At 49.2% G+C, this 11,771-nt stretch overlaps 1 long non-coding RNA gene and 5 other non-coding genes across 6 annotated transcripts; 3 read left to right on the forward strand and 3 right to left on the reverse strand.

Annotated features, from left to right (window-relative positions):
• The first annotated feature begins 143 nt into the window (after window positions 1-143).
• TRNAV-AAC lies at window positions 144-216 on the forward strand. The gene has a single exon. It is a non-coding gene; the product is annotated as a tRNA-Val (tRNA).
• A 724-nt stretch (window positions 217-940) lies between these two features.
• On the reverse strand, window positions 941-2,769 carry LOC123385649. Its single transcript, XR_006598583.1, has 2 exons — window positions 2,033-2,769; window positions 941-1,611 (listed from the first exon to the last, which is right to left on the reverse strand). It is a non-coding gene; the product is annotated as an uncharacterized LOC123385649 (long non-coding RNA).
• Window positions 1,815-1,896, forward strand: TRNAS-CGA. The gene has a single exon. It is a non-coding gene; the product is annotated as a tRNA-Ser (tRNA).
• On the forward strand, window positions 2,706-2,778 carry TRNAR-ACG. Its single transcript has one exon. It is a non-coding gene; the product is annotated as a tRNA-Arg (tRNA).
• A 1,380-nt stretch (window positions 2,779-4,158) lies between these two features.
• Window positions 4,159-4,232, reverse strand: TRNAI-AAU. The gene has a single exon. It is a non-coding gene; the product is annotated as a tRNA-Ile (tRNA).
• Window positions 4,233-6,650: 2,418 nt separating this feature from the next.
• Window positions 6,651-6,723, reverse strand: TRNAF-GAA. The gene has a single exon. It is a non-coding gene; the product is annotated as a tRNA-Phe (tRNA).
• Window positions 6,724-11,771: the final 5,048 nt, after the last annotated feature.

Raw genomic sequence — 11,771 nt, forward strand, 5'->3', positions numbered from 1 at the left:
ATTATGGTAGATACATTTGGTGAACGCATTTCTCCTGGGATTGGACATTGTTAATTTTAATTTTGTAAAGGGGAAACTCCCCTACGAAAAAGACCTGGGGGCATCAAGAAATATTTACTTTTACTAAGCTCTCCCATCACGGGGTTTCCGTAGTGTAGTGGTTATCACGTTCGCCTAACATGCGAAAGGTCCCCGGTTCGAAACCGGGCGGAAACAGCCGCTGGCCCTCGTTTTGCTCCTGAGCCTACATCCTTTTAGACGTGAACCTGCACTTCCTCTCTGGGGTCTCAGACTTAAAAACACACGCGAACATTGGCTACGCCCAAAAACGTCAGTTTAGTAGAAGGATGATCTTGAGCTGAGAGCAACTGAGAAAAAGCAAACAGGAAGAGCCCTCTGTCCTCCTGTGTGCCTGAAACAGGACATAAGTGTCCCTTGGTGAAGGTTCCCCCCACCCCCCATGTCCTGCCAGAGAGAGAACCACCCCGATGACGGGAGGTAGGAAGTCAGCGCCAAGAGGAGCCTGAGGAAATACACTGGGAACCAACCCGGTCTTCCATTCTTTCCCTGCTCTTTTCCTTCCCACAACTGTCGCCCCTTGGAGCCCACGCTCCCCTTTTCTGGGTCTACCCGCTTCCCTACAATGTATCGCCCTTTGCTAAAATGGCATAAAAACTTTCCAGTCTAACTGCTTCTTTGGGTTCTCACTTGTTTTACGTGAAGCCTTCACGCCTGTAAAACTAAAATAAGGAAAAAAAAAACCAACATCAACAAACTTTGTAAACCTTTTCTCCGGCTCGTCTGTCTTTTGTCAGTTGCATTCGTAGGCCCCAGCCCCCAGCCTAAGAGAAGAGAGGGAACATTCTTCTTCCCTACATATGGAAATTGTGAACATCGGGGCCTTGGGAATTTGAAGAAAATGCACGCATATCCAAAAGGATGTGAAGGGATAAGCGTGTAATGGGGAGCCAGGAGTACTCACATTTCAACACACGGTCCCATGGTCCCATGAACTAACTCACATGGTCCCACCCAAAATAAATAAGTCACACAGTGTGTTACAGTGATTATGAGTGACATGGGGGGAAATAAAGCAAAGAATGAGGGGAAGCACCGGAAAGAGGGGAGGTGAAAGTTTCAGGTGTGAGTTGCAGGTGTTATTTGAGGAAACACCTGCAGTAGGTAAGGGGCTGGGACCGGGCAGGGCCCAGCACGGGACAGCGAGGAGCCTGATGCTTCCAGCGAAGAGCAAGGCTGACAGCGACTGCAGCCGGGTGAGCAGGGGCGCAGGGTGACACCCGAGGTCTTCAGGGGCCCGGAAACCCAGGTGGGGACTTGGGCGCTTACTCCGATGCAAGGAGGAGACGCCACTGAGTTGTGAGCACAGCTGGGCCATCAAGTGGAGTAGGTTCAGAAATATCCCCTGGCTGCTCATGGTGGAGTGTTCGGTGAGGGCTGGAAAGGCCGGATGCGGGACCCGTTAGGAGACGCTTGCAGCATATTCCGCGTTAGACGTGCAGGCGCTGTGCACCAGGCTGCTAGCAGCTGGGTGGTGAGAGCGTTTTCAGATCTAGATGCTTCTGAGGGCAGAGGGAAAGAGAATTCCCGCACCTGTGTGGAATGAAAGAATAATTGAAGTCAAGCGTGTTGCCAAGATTTTTGCCTAAATATCTGAAAAGTTGAAAGAGCCATGAAGTTGAAGAAGGTTTGGAGGGGACCCTCCGGCATCAGCCACCCCTATCTCTTCTGCCACGCCGCCGGGTCAACGACAGACACTTGTCTTCAGTCCAGCAAGTGAGGCCTTCTCCACGGGGGCTGTGATGGCCGAGTGGTTAAGGCGTTGGACTCGAAATCCAATGGGGTCTCCCCGCGCAGGTTCAAATCCTGCTCACAGCGTTGCAGCTTTTTGGTGAGGGTCCCAACCGGGCCCCCTCCCTTCAGCCACGGTCCCAATTTATAACCCTGAATGTTTGAGGTGCCTGGGCCACCAGCCCGGTCTGACTTCCACCCTCCCCTTCCCTGGTCTGGGCACCTGAGAACGTCCAGATTTCCACGTCTCCACCGTCCACGCCGAGATCCGGCCTTGGAGAGCTCAAAAACACCGGCTGCCTGATCGTGAGGCTGTGGAATCTGACGAACGCCTGCTCACGCTGGTGACTATTCTGCCTCCCTCGAAGAGCCCAGTACAATTTAAGCCAATTTTGTGTTTGTTAGTAAATGAGTTCCTGGTTTCCAAGTTTCTCCGTCAAATGCGAATCTTAAAATGTATACTTCCACTGAATTCTCGCCTCCTTATTGCATCTGGTGTTTCTTGCAGTTTGTGGGCGACGTCTGCGGGCGGGGCGGTGAGGAAGAGCCCCAAAGCCAGGCACCAGGATAAGCTGGAGTGAAGACAGAGTCCAGAGGGAACGTGAACCCTGCGTCCATGGAGATTTGTTCAAGCAAAAGCCAAACCAAAACGAAGCAAAGCAAACAGCCCCGAAGCACCAAACAAGCGTCCCATGGGGACAGTCAGAGAAGTGCAGGTCGCCCTCTGTCTCCAATGAAAACATTTTATGTAAATGTGTTGTGCAAGCAAGTCATAAAAATCAATTATGCTTTCCCAGAATTGGTACAGATTTTGTTCCTAGTCAACCACTTCCTCGTCTGGTGTGAATTGTGTAAAGTAACGAAAATACTAACACTGAGGCCGACTGAGCAAGCGCGGGCCAGTGGCGCAATGGATAACGCGTCTGACTACGGATCAGAAGATTCTAGGTTCAACTCCTGGCTGGCTCGTCGGGCTCACTTTTTTCTCTTCACGCTCTCCAGGTATCTATAAAAAAAAGAAAAAGAAAAAAGAAAGATTGAAACAATCCTCAAAGTCCTCCGAACACACTTTCCTGGAACATGATCCTTCACCCTGGCGATGCTATCCCACATCGGCTGTGGGTTGGGTCTGAAAGAGATGCGTCAGAAGCATCGAAGGAACGATCCTCTAAGCATTTTCTTCCTTCATCTCTTGAACTTGAGACAGGAGATTGGCCGAAAAAGACCGTTAGAAGGAAGGTTTTAAAATCAAAAAAGCTCTAAAAAATAAAAGCTGTTCTTCCAGTATCTTCTCCACTCACATTTTTCCCCGTGGGAAGGGTCCTCACCCCAGAGGTCTCTCCTGCGAGCTGCTTCCTCCCACGGCTACCAGCCAAGAAAGGGAACCCCTCCTGGGGAACCCCTCAAGGAAGGTTGGGCTGTGGGGACACGGCGAGCGGCTCTTTGCCTCAGTGGGGCCCCTTAGAGCTTGGCCCTGATGGACGGCCGCAGTCGCCACTCCTCCCCGACATGTCCCCACGTGCCCGGCCAGGCCATCGTGGGGACAGACGCCGCTGCCCCCGAGGGACAAAAAGCCGACAGGAATCCCTTCTTTTACAAAAGTAAACAGTGGGAGAAGATGAGGAAGACCCGGGAGGTGGCAGCTCCCGGGGGTGGGGGTGGGGTGGGGAGGGGGCTCTCAACAGACCTGCCTCCTCCCTGTGCGTGGGGCCCAGCACAGAGGCTGGGGGGGAATCACTGCCAAGTGGGGGAAATTCTTCAAACCAGCCCAGAAGATCATCCTCCTACGTGGACCGATTTCCGAATGTGTAGCTTGTCTCCTCGCTCGGCCTGGCAGGTGAATTGCGGTCAGCGCGTGCGCCTTGGCGGGCGGGGACGGAACCGAAGAAAGCAGGTGCAGCCTGGCCGGGGGCCCGCAGGTGCAGGGGCGGAGACCCGACCGGAGCAAAGCCCGTGTGTCGCTGCCCCAGCCAACCGAGTCACCGCCAGCCTCCGCCTGCCTCCTTTTCTCTCTAGCAGCTTCTCTTACGCGCCGGGATAATACCGTCTCCTGGAGTTTCACCGAAAACCGAGCAGGCACATTGCTACCACGGTCCTTGACGCCCCCCTTTCCTGAATCACAGCCGCCTCGTTCCCACACCACTCCCTCGGGTTGCTTCAGGAAACTCTTCGCACCGGGTGTGGTTACTTTTAATTAAGAAGAACAAGCGAAGCGAAGCGAAAATACATAGCCTTCTTGTCGGGAAGAGGAAGGTCCGAACTTCTGATTCTGATTAGCGGCGATTTGGGGTCCGACCAGTGAGTTGGCCAAGTCCACGCGGCGGGAAGGCCAAAAAAGGTCACGCTGCGTGGCCCGTACGGGGATCGAACCCGCGACCTTGGCGTTATTAGCACCACGCTCTAACCAACTGAGCTAACCGGCCACCCGACGGAGAATGCTTTCTAAAAAAGTAAGTTCATCTACAGTTTTGTTTGCCCTAAACTAAGGGGAATGTCTTCTTTTTCTTCTCTCGCTTCTAAGGACCATTTTGAACCGTATCCATAGCCTGTAATGAGAAGTCTACACTCTGAGTTCTTCGGATTTGGACTAGGAAATCCACGGAGGGACTTGTGCAGACGCTGGGTCCAGCCTATTTGTGGAGAGAGCACCGGGACGGGATTTTCGGTTGTGGTGAAGGGAGTGTCCCCTTTTTAGAGGCGAGTCGGTAGCTCCGGATCACACGCCGCAAACTTCTCTCCCAGGACTTGTACCTTAGTGACGCGTCCAGTTCGGGTCGGTTCCAGGCAAGGAAACGCAGACGAGCGCGAGGCAGGAAAGGCGCTGTGCCCCGGGGTCTCTGAAGCCCCGCAGACACCTGCCCCGACGTCATGAGCCGGGACGGCGGCCCCCAGCAGCACGGGTCACCACCGTGAGTTGTCCTGTTTGGGGGCGCGAGAGCAGGGCCGCGGAGGTTTGCAGAGGGCGAGGGGCAGGCGGCGCCCGGCTGTTAATTCTCCGCCGACGGCACCTGCTGGGTGTCCCTCGGATCGCGGCGTGCGAGCCGGGGGGGGGGGGGACCCCCAGAGTCAGCCAGCTGCGCGCTGGGCGTCCCACGAGCCTCCTGGCCGGTCCCCCGAAGACAGGTTGAAGGTGTTCCCGGCGTGAGTTACTCCCCACGTATTTGTCGAACTTTCGTGCTGAGAATACTTTTCCGAGAATACTTTTATTTAGAGCTAAGAGAATCAACAGGTGATGACGACTGTTGGGTTCAAAGCCGACGCTGGCGCAGGACAGAAGCACGCGCCTCCAGGGTCCGCTCTGGAAGTGTCCAGGGTCGACGGATAGAGACTGGGGGCCCAGGCCTTCCGAGTCCCCGAGGTGGCCTCCGCGGTCTGCGTCCTCCTCGTCGTCGCGGGGAGCCGCGCGCCCCACCGCGACCTGACCCCGGGGTCCGCACGGCAGCCGCGCCCCCCGACCGCGTCCCGGGCTCCGGGCTCGGCAGGCAAAGCCGCCGCGACGCACGTCGCTGGTTTCCGGGCCTTGAAACGCCGAAGGGATTACCCTGGACTCCTTCCTCCGGGAAGAACGGAGTTTCCAGGGCGGCCCGGCCCCCTGACTTTTCCGACCCCGCCCTAGGGTCTCCGGGACCACCGCGGGCCCCGCACTCGCTCCCCTGCAGACCCAGCCCCTCCCAGCTGGGGAAACCTAGGGTGTGGGTCAGCTGTCCTCACCCCACCTCAGTCACCTGCCCACGTGGACCGAAGGTCCCACGCCCACAACTGTATTTTTCCGTGCCTGCTTTTAAGTGAAATATTGCGTGTGAACGTAGCGATTCTGGATCAGAAGAGGGGCTCGTGAAAAGACCCGTCCTTTAACATGATGGTATAGAACGAATCCATCGATCCTAGACTCTACCCTCAGATCGTCCTCGGAGACCACCAGAGCGCTCGTCTGCTTCCTTTTCCCCCCCAAAATATCCTACCCCTAGTCAAGCGTTCCTTTAACGTCCCCACCTACACCCTCGGCCATATGTTGTAGCGTGTGCAGCAAATGTCTTGTAAGAGAATTTCACACGATGCGCGTTATGTTCCAGATTAGATTCCGTTAAGTATCCAGCACTGTCTTGGGAAAAATGATAGATCAATGTTCACAATTCCTGTGATATTTTATAGCATATATATAGTCACGTATAATCTTAATAAATACTAGTAAAATTCAGTTCATGTCGGGGGGGGGGAGAGGGGAAAGTGGGTGATGGGCATGGAGGAGGGCACTTGTTGGGATGAGCACTGGGCGTTGTACGGAAGCCAATTTGACAATAAATTATATTTTTAAAAATAAACCGATGTTCTTTAAAAATAAATAAAATTCAATTTATGTTTAAACTATCATTCTCGCCTTTCTGCACAGTAAAATGACGCACTAGGACTGTCCCTAGAGCTGAAAACCAAAATGCTGTATAAAGTAAGCAAAACTTCTTACGGGATTCAAAGTGCTGACCATGTAAGGACCCTAAGTGAAAGCAGAAACAGAGGTAATTAAGTGAAGAACTCAAAGTGCTCATGCCCTGATTCTTATAGATGCATTTAGCAACACCCTAGTGCTCTGAAAAAGGCACTGAGCTCTCTTTACCTGAAGGAACTGGAGGAATTTAGTGTATAGATGTAGAACTGCGTTTTGCCAGAGTTTACAAAAGCCCTTTCCAATAAAGTAAGGGTGAATGTATGCGGTTCCTTTCCACATAAATGGTGCTGTGGACTGAACTTAATTTGAGGGTGACTGACATTTGCTATGGGTTCACGGTTTCCGGGGCCCATCAGTAATAGGAAAGTCAACATTTGCAAAAGGGACACGGGACGTCTGCCGAGACCCGGGATCGAACCAGGGACCTTTAGATCTTCAGTCTAACGCTCTCCCAACTGAGCTATCTCGGCGAGCCCTGAGAGCGTTTCTTGTCAATTACTCCTTAAATAAGCTTTTCTGAACAGCCTATTTGCTTTTTAGGATGATACGTTTCAGGAAAGTCAGTAAATTTTTTGTTGTGTTGTTTTCTGAAAATGTAACTCAAAAATAATCTTCTGAAAATGTTACATTTTTCCCATTTCAAAACTAATCCTACGGACATAGAAATCAGACGGGGGGGGGAGTCACTATATTGTACACCTGAAACTAATACAATACTGTATGTTAACTATACAAAAAAAAAAAGTTAAACAAATTTACACAATGTGTGAACATATTCAAGGTTTCCTGAGTATTGTAGGAAGAACAAAAGGTGATAAAGAAAATTTTGTACAGGGTTTCTAATGTATGAATTAGATAGCCGTGGGAGTGTAGGGATTCAAAGCTTCCTGCTGGAAGAATTCAAGAAAACGCCATTTGGGGTAATTTCTAGTTTGGACCCCCCCAATTTTTTTATTCTTTCAGTTGTTTTTATTCCTTTCCCCTTTCATTTTATGAAAGTATAAATTACATAGCGTAAAGTATGCACATCTTAAGTGCACAGCTTGATGATTTTTACACACCCTGTGTAAGCACCTGAGCACTGTCAGACTCCCTCTCATTTGCTGTCCTCCCAAAGTCAGCCCCTGGTCCGGGCTCTCACTGTATGTGCTGTCCTTTACTGTGTCTTCATACACATGAAAACAAATTGAATCTGCATTATGTCCGGTTTCTTTCACTCAATATTGTCTTTGAGATTCATCTGTGTTTTTATCTGTGACGACAGTTTGTTCTTTTACATCAACTTCCATTTGGTTACACCACAATTCACTGGTTCATTCTAATGCTGATGATGGCATTTGGTTTCCAGTTCTAGACTACAAAAGCCACTGAACCGTCTTGTGCATGGTTTCAGGTGAACATGAGCACTCATTCGTCATATAAATAGATACATACGCAGATAGATACATAGACAGATACAAAGGTATATGGATAGATACATAGATAAATACCTAGATACATAAATACACAGAATATGAAATTGCTGGGTCACAGGATATATGTATGTTTAACTTTATTAGATGTTGCTAAACAGTTTTCCAAAATGCATGTAGTAAGTGTACACACTCTTAACCGCGATGTGTGAGGCTTCTGGTTACTTCATAGACTAGCCAGTACCGGATATTGTCAGCCATTCTAATTTTGGCTGTTCAGGCCAGGATGTCGTGCAGTTTCTTTGTGATTTTCACTTGTATTTTTTTTTGATGACTAATGATATTAATTATTAACAGAGGGCAGAATAAGATATTTTTGGTGTTTCTCTGTATTGTTTAAAATAGTTACCCTATGGGGGTATCTGTTATTTGGATAACTGAAAAAAATAATAATTTAGCATACCCTGTATCAAAAATTATACGAGCAACTTGCAGTCAACAAACCCCACCTCCTGTATAATGCAAAACATCATCATAGTCTTTAAGCGCGGACAAGCCCAAACACAAATCTTTCCTCTTTTGCCCAAACCTGCTGGTAAGACCAAACACAGACCCTTCCCCTGTCACTCCTCGCCAAGTTCTTGTCCTTTGTGACATGAGTGATTGACCAAGATGAGAACTGTTTGTCCCTCTGTCGCCCCACCCCCACCCCCCGTTCAATGATTCGAGACAGACTCACGGGACTCAGCATATAGGTGTCCTCATAGCTATGATTTATCACAGCAAAAGTCAGCAAAGGAAAAAGGCACCAGGCGCAAAGTCTGGGGGATACCAGGGGCGAGTCACAGAGGACAGGCTTAATTCCCACAGCCGAAAATTGTGACAAGACACGGAAAATGTCCACCAGGGAAGTTCGTCAGGGACCCGGTGCCCACATACTTGGGGGTGGGGGGAGACTGCCTAGCGTATATCGAAACTGCAGACCCAGGAAGAAGGCAGGTGTTCGGCAGAACTGTATGCTTTGCATGAACAGCTCAGGCACAGTGAGGCGCTCCCACCATTTGGGAAACGGTCGGAATCTCTTAAAATCTAAGTTCCCAGATGCCAGCCACAGGCCCATCCTGCAAGCAGGCCCTTCTAAGGACAGCAGCCCCAGGCCTGCTGTGTGAACTCTGTACAATCCCCTTGAAAGTAGCCAGACACACAACTGAACACTTCCCACTCATCTGATTGAAACTTCCCCAATGGCTAAACGATTCCACACAACCTCATGTGAACGCTGTGTACATTCCCTATAACAACAGTCTAAGGCAAACCACCCTGCAGAGAACACCGCGATCCCGCATTCTGGGGCACTCTCCCGATCACGAGGGCCTAAAGAAAGTCGGTGTCCTCATCTCTCTGGCTTTTGTCTTTGGCCGTTTGGTGTCCTGGGTCACACGGGAGTAAAAGCCCACCTGGGACACCCGTCTCATCCACCCAGACGCTGAGGGCTCCCAGCCTGCTGTCGTCCTTTCCTGACGGTGGCTCTGGGATCGATCCCAGTGAGACCACCTGCTGATACAGGTGCTCCAGACATTCGTCTGGGGCAGCTCGGTAAGGATCTAATTTTGCTTCTTTGTTTGACAGTTATTTTGCTCTGGCTTTTCACCTTGATATTATGGGTAACTCTAAATGCACCCCAAGCCCCCTTCAAAAGCTCCTGCCATTACATGCTTTGGCACAACGGTGACAATTCAGTTCATTTCCTCCCCCAAATGGCAGAATTTAACTCCTATAACTATCTGTTTTTAGTGTGCCCTTGATTATGTAAGATAACAAAGTCTTTCCACCTTTGACACAGCTACGGTTATTTATAATGACATTACCTTCTATGTTGACTTTTTAAAATAGGCTATTCTTCACAGCATTTCTAGGTTTACAAAAAAAACTGTGCAGAAAGTTCAGGGAGTTCCCAGATTCCCTATTCCCCCAAATTCAGAGCTTCTTCTCTTAGTAGCATCTTGCATTAGTATGATACATTTGTTACAATGGATAAACCAAGAGTGATACATTGTTGGCAGCCGAGGCCCATAGTTTCCTAGGATTTACTCTTTGTGTTGTACAGGCCCATACGTTTTGAAACATGCAGTGGTTGAATGACGCAGCCACTGCGATGTAGGCGTTAGGCTGCTCTTGACCTTCTGATGACATGTCACAAGGAGGGTCGTCTGCCTCCAGACCTCAGCTGACCGCGGGCAGCGGAAACTGTCAAAAGTGGAACCACATGTATGGAGGGATTACCGCACAGACAGTCCCCATTTATGATGGTTCCATTTACGTTGGTGCAAGAGCCATACACATTCAGGAGGAAGCGGACTTTGGATTTCGATCTTTTTCCAGGCTGTGACATGGGTGGGGTCCTCTCTCGTGATGCTGGGAAGCATCACGACCATTCTGACCCCATTCTGCTGGTCACTTTCAGCACAGCATTGAGTGAATTACATGAGACATTCAACACTTTAGTATAAAATAAGCTGGGTGTTAGATGATTTTGCCCAACTGTAGGCTGATGGGAGCATTCTGAACACATTTGAGGCGAGCGAAACTGATGTCCTGTAGGAAGTGCATTAAATGCATTTGTAACTCGTATTTTCCATTTATGATGGGTTTAGCAGGACGTAACCCCACTGCAAGTCAAGGACATCCGTATTTGTAAACATTTTCCATTCATTTCCCTTGTTCTTTGTTTTGTTAGTTGTCTCCCGCTCCGTTTCCACCTTCTGGGGCTTCCTTGAGCATTGGCTGTGATTCCACCTTCTGTGATTCTCACGGACTGTGATCAGTGACCGTGATTCCCTCTGCCGCTCTCCTTCCTCTCCAGGTTTTGGGTTACCAGGTCGCCCTGTGACCTCAATATCCTGATACATCTAGGGAGAATTATTGATTTTCAGCTTTTCTCTTGTGGTGAGGATCAGAGTGATGGCTCCCAAACTGTTTACACGTTGGAGCAGAAACTGAAAGTCCCCTGTGTTTACCTTTAAGATCTTATTGTCACTTGGTTAAATAGGTAGCCAAGTATTAACTTGCAAACCTATTTAATTAGATGTTACTACCTGGAAACTTTTGACATTTTTTTCTCCTCGCTTCAACTCCCGACGCAGTTTACACCTAACACTGACTGAGACTTCCCAGAGGGCTCCTAGAGAATCAGCCACGATTTGCTCCTGAATATTGTAAAAAGAGGGTGTTAGAAATAATTAAGCTTATTCCCTATGTTACTATTGATCCGTTTCATGGGAAGCACTGTCAGATCGGGGGGAGATTTCTACCTGACTCCTCTACCTGGAGTTGGCCAAACAGCAAAGTGTGAGGGCACAGTCCCTAGGCTTCTCTCACTTCTGACACGTATTTGCAAGTTTTCGTTCTGCAAAACACCATTGGGCTCGATAATTTACTAAAAGGGGTCCCGGAGCTCATCAGAGCTATTATACTCATTGGTTACAGTGTATTACAGGGAGAGGACACAAATTAAAATCAGCCAAAAGGAGACACACATCCAGCAGACCCTGGCAGAGTTCCAAATGAAATTGCTGTCATCCTCATGATAAGCGATCGTTCTGCATCGACGTGTGACAATGCACAGAGTATTTATTGTTAGCTCAGGAAATTCACCTGAGTTTCTGTGCCCAGAGTTTTTACCGGGCTTCATTGTACAGGCATAAGTGATCGATTACGCATGTGCTTGAACTCACTCTCCAGGCTGCCTGAGAGCATGACCTAAAGCCCCCACCCTAGATCACATGGTTGGTCTTTCTGACATAGCTGTGGTATGTGGCCAGACCCATCCTAAAATATATATACAGTAAGACCTGGGATTGCAAGTATCTTGTTCTGCAAACGTTTCACAAGACAAGCAAACGTTTCTGATAAATTTTCACTTGATACATGAGCGATGTCTTGCAAAACGAGTCGTACGTGACGCCGAACGTCAGGTGATCACAACTGAGCCAATGGTTTTGAAATTCGCTTGAATATACAAATACACATTGGATATATTTGCAATGAAGTGCTTTAGATCACAAGCATGTTTCTGAAACGAATTAGGCTCACAGACCAAGGTTTCA

Source organism: Felis catus, chromosome B2 (genome assembly GCF_018350175.1).
Source record: "Felis catus isolate Fca126 chromosome B2, F.catus_Fca126_mat1.0, whole genome shotgun sequence".
Classification (NCBI taxonomy): domain Eukaryota; kingdom Metazoa; phylum Chordata; class Mammalia; order Carnivora; family Felidae; genus Felis; species Felis catus.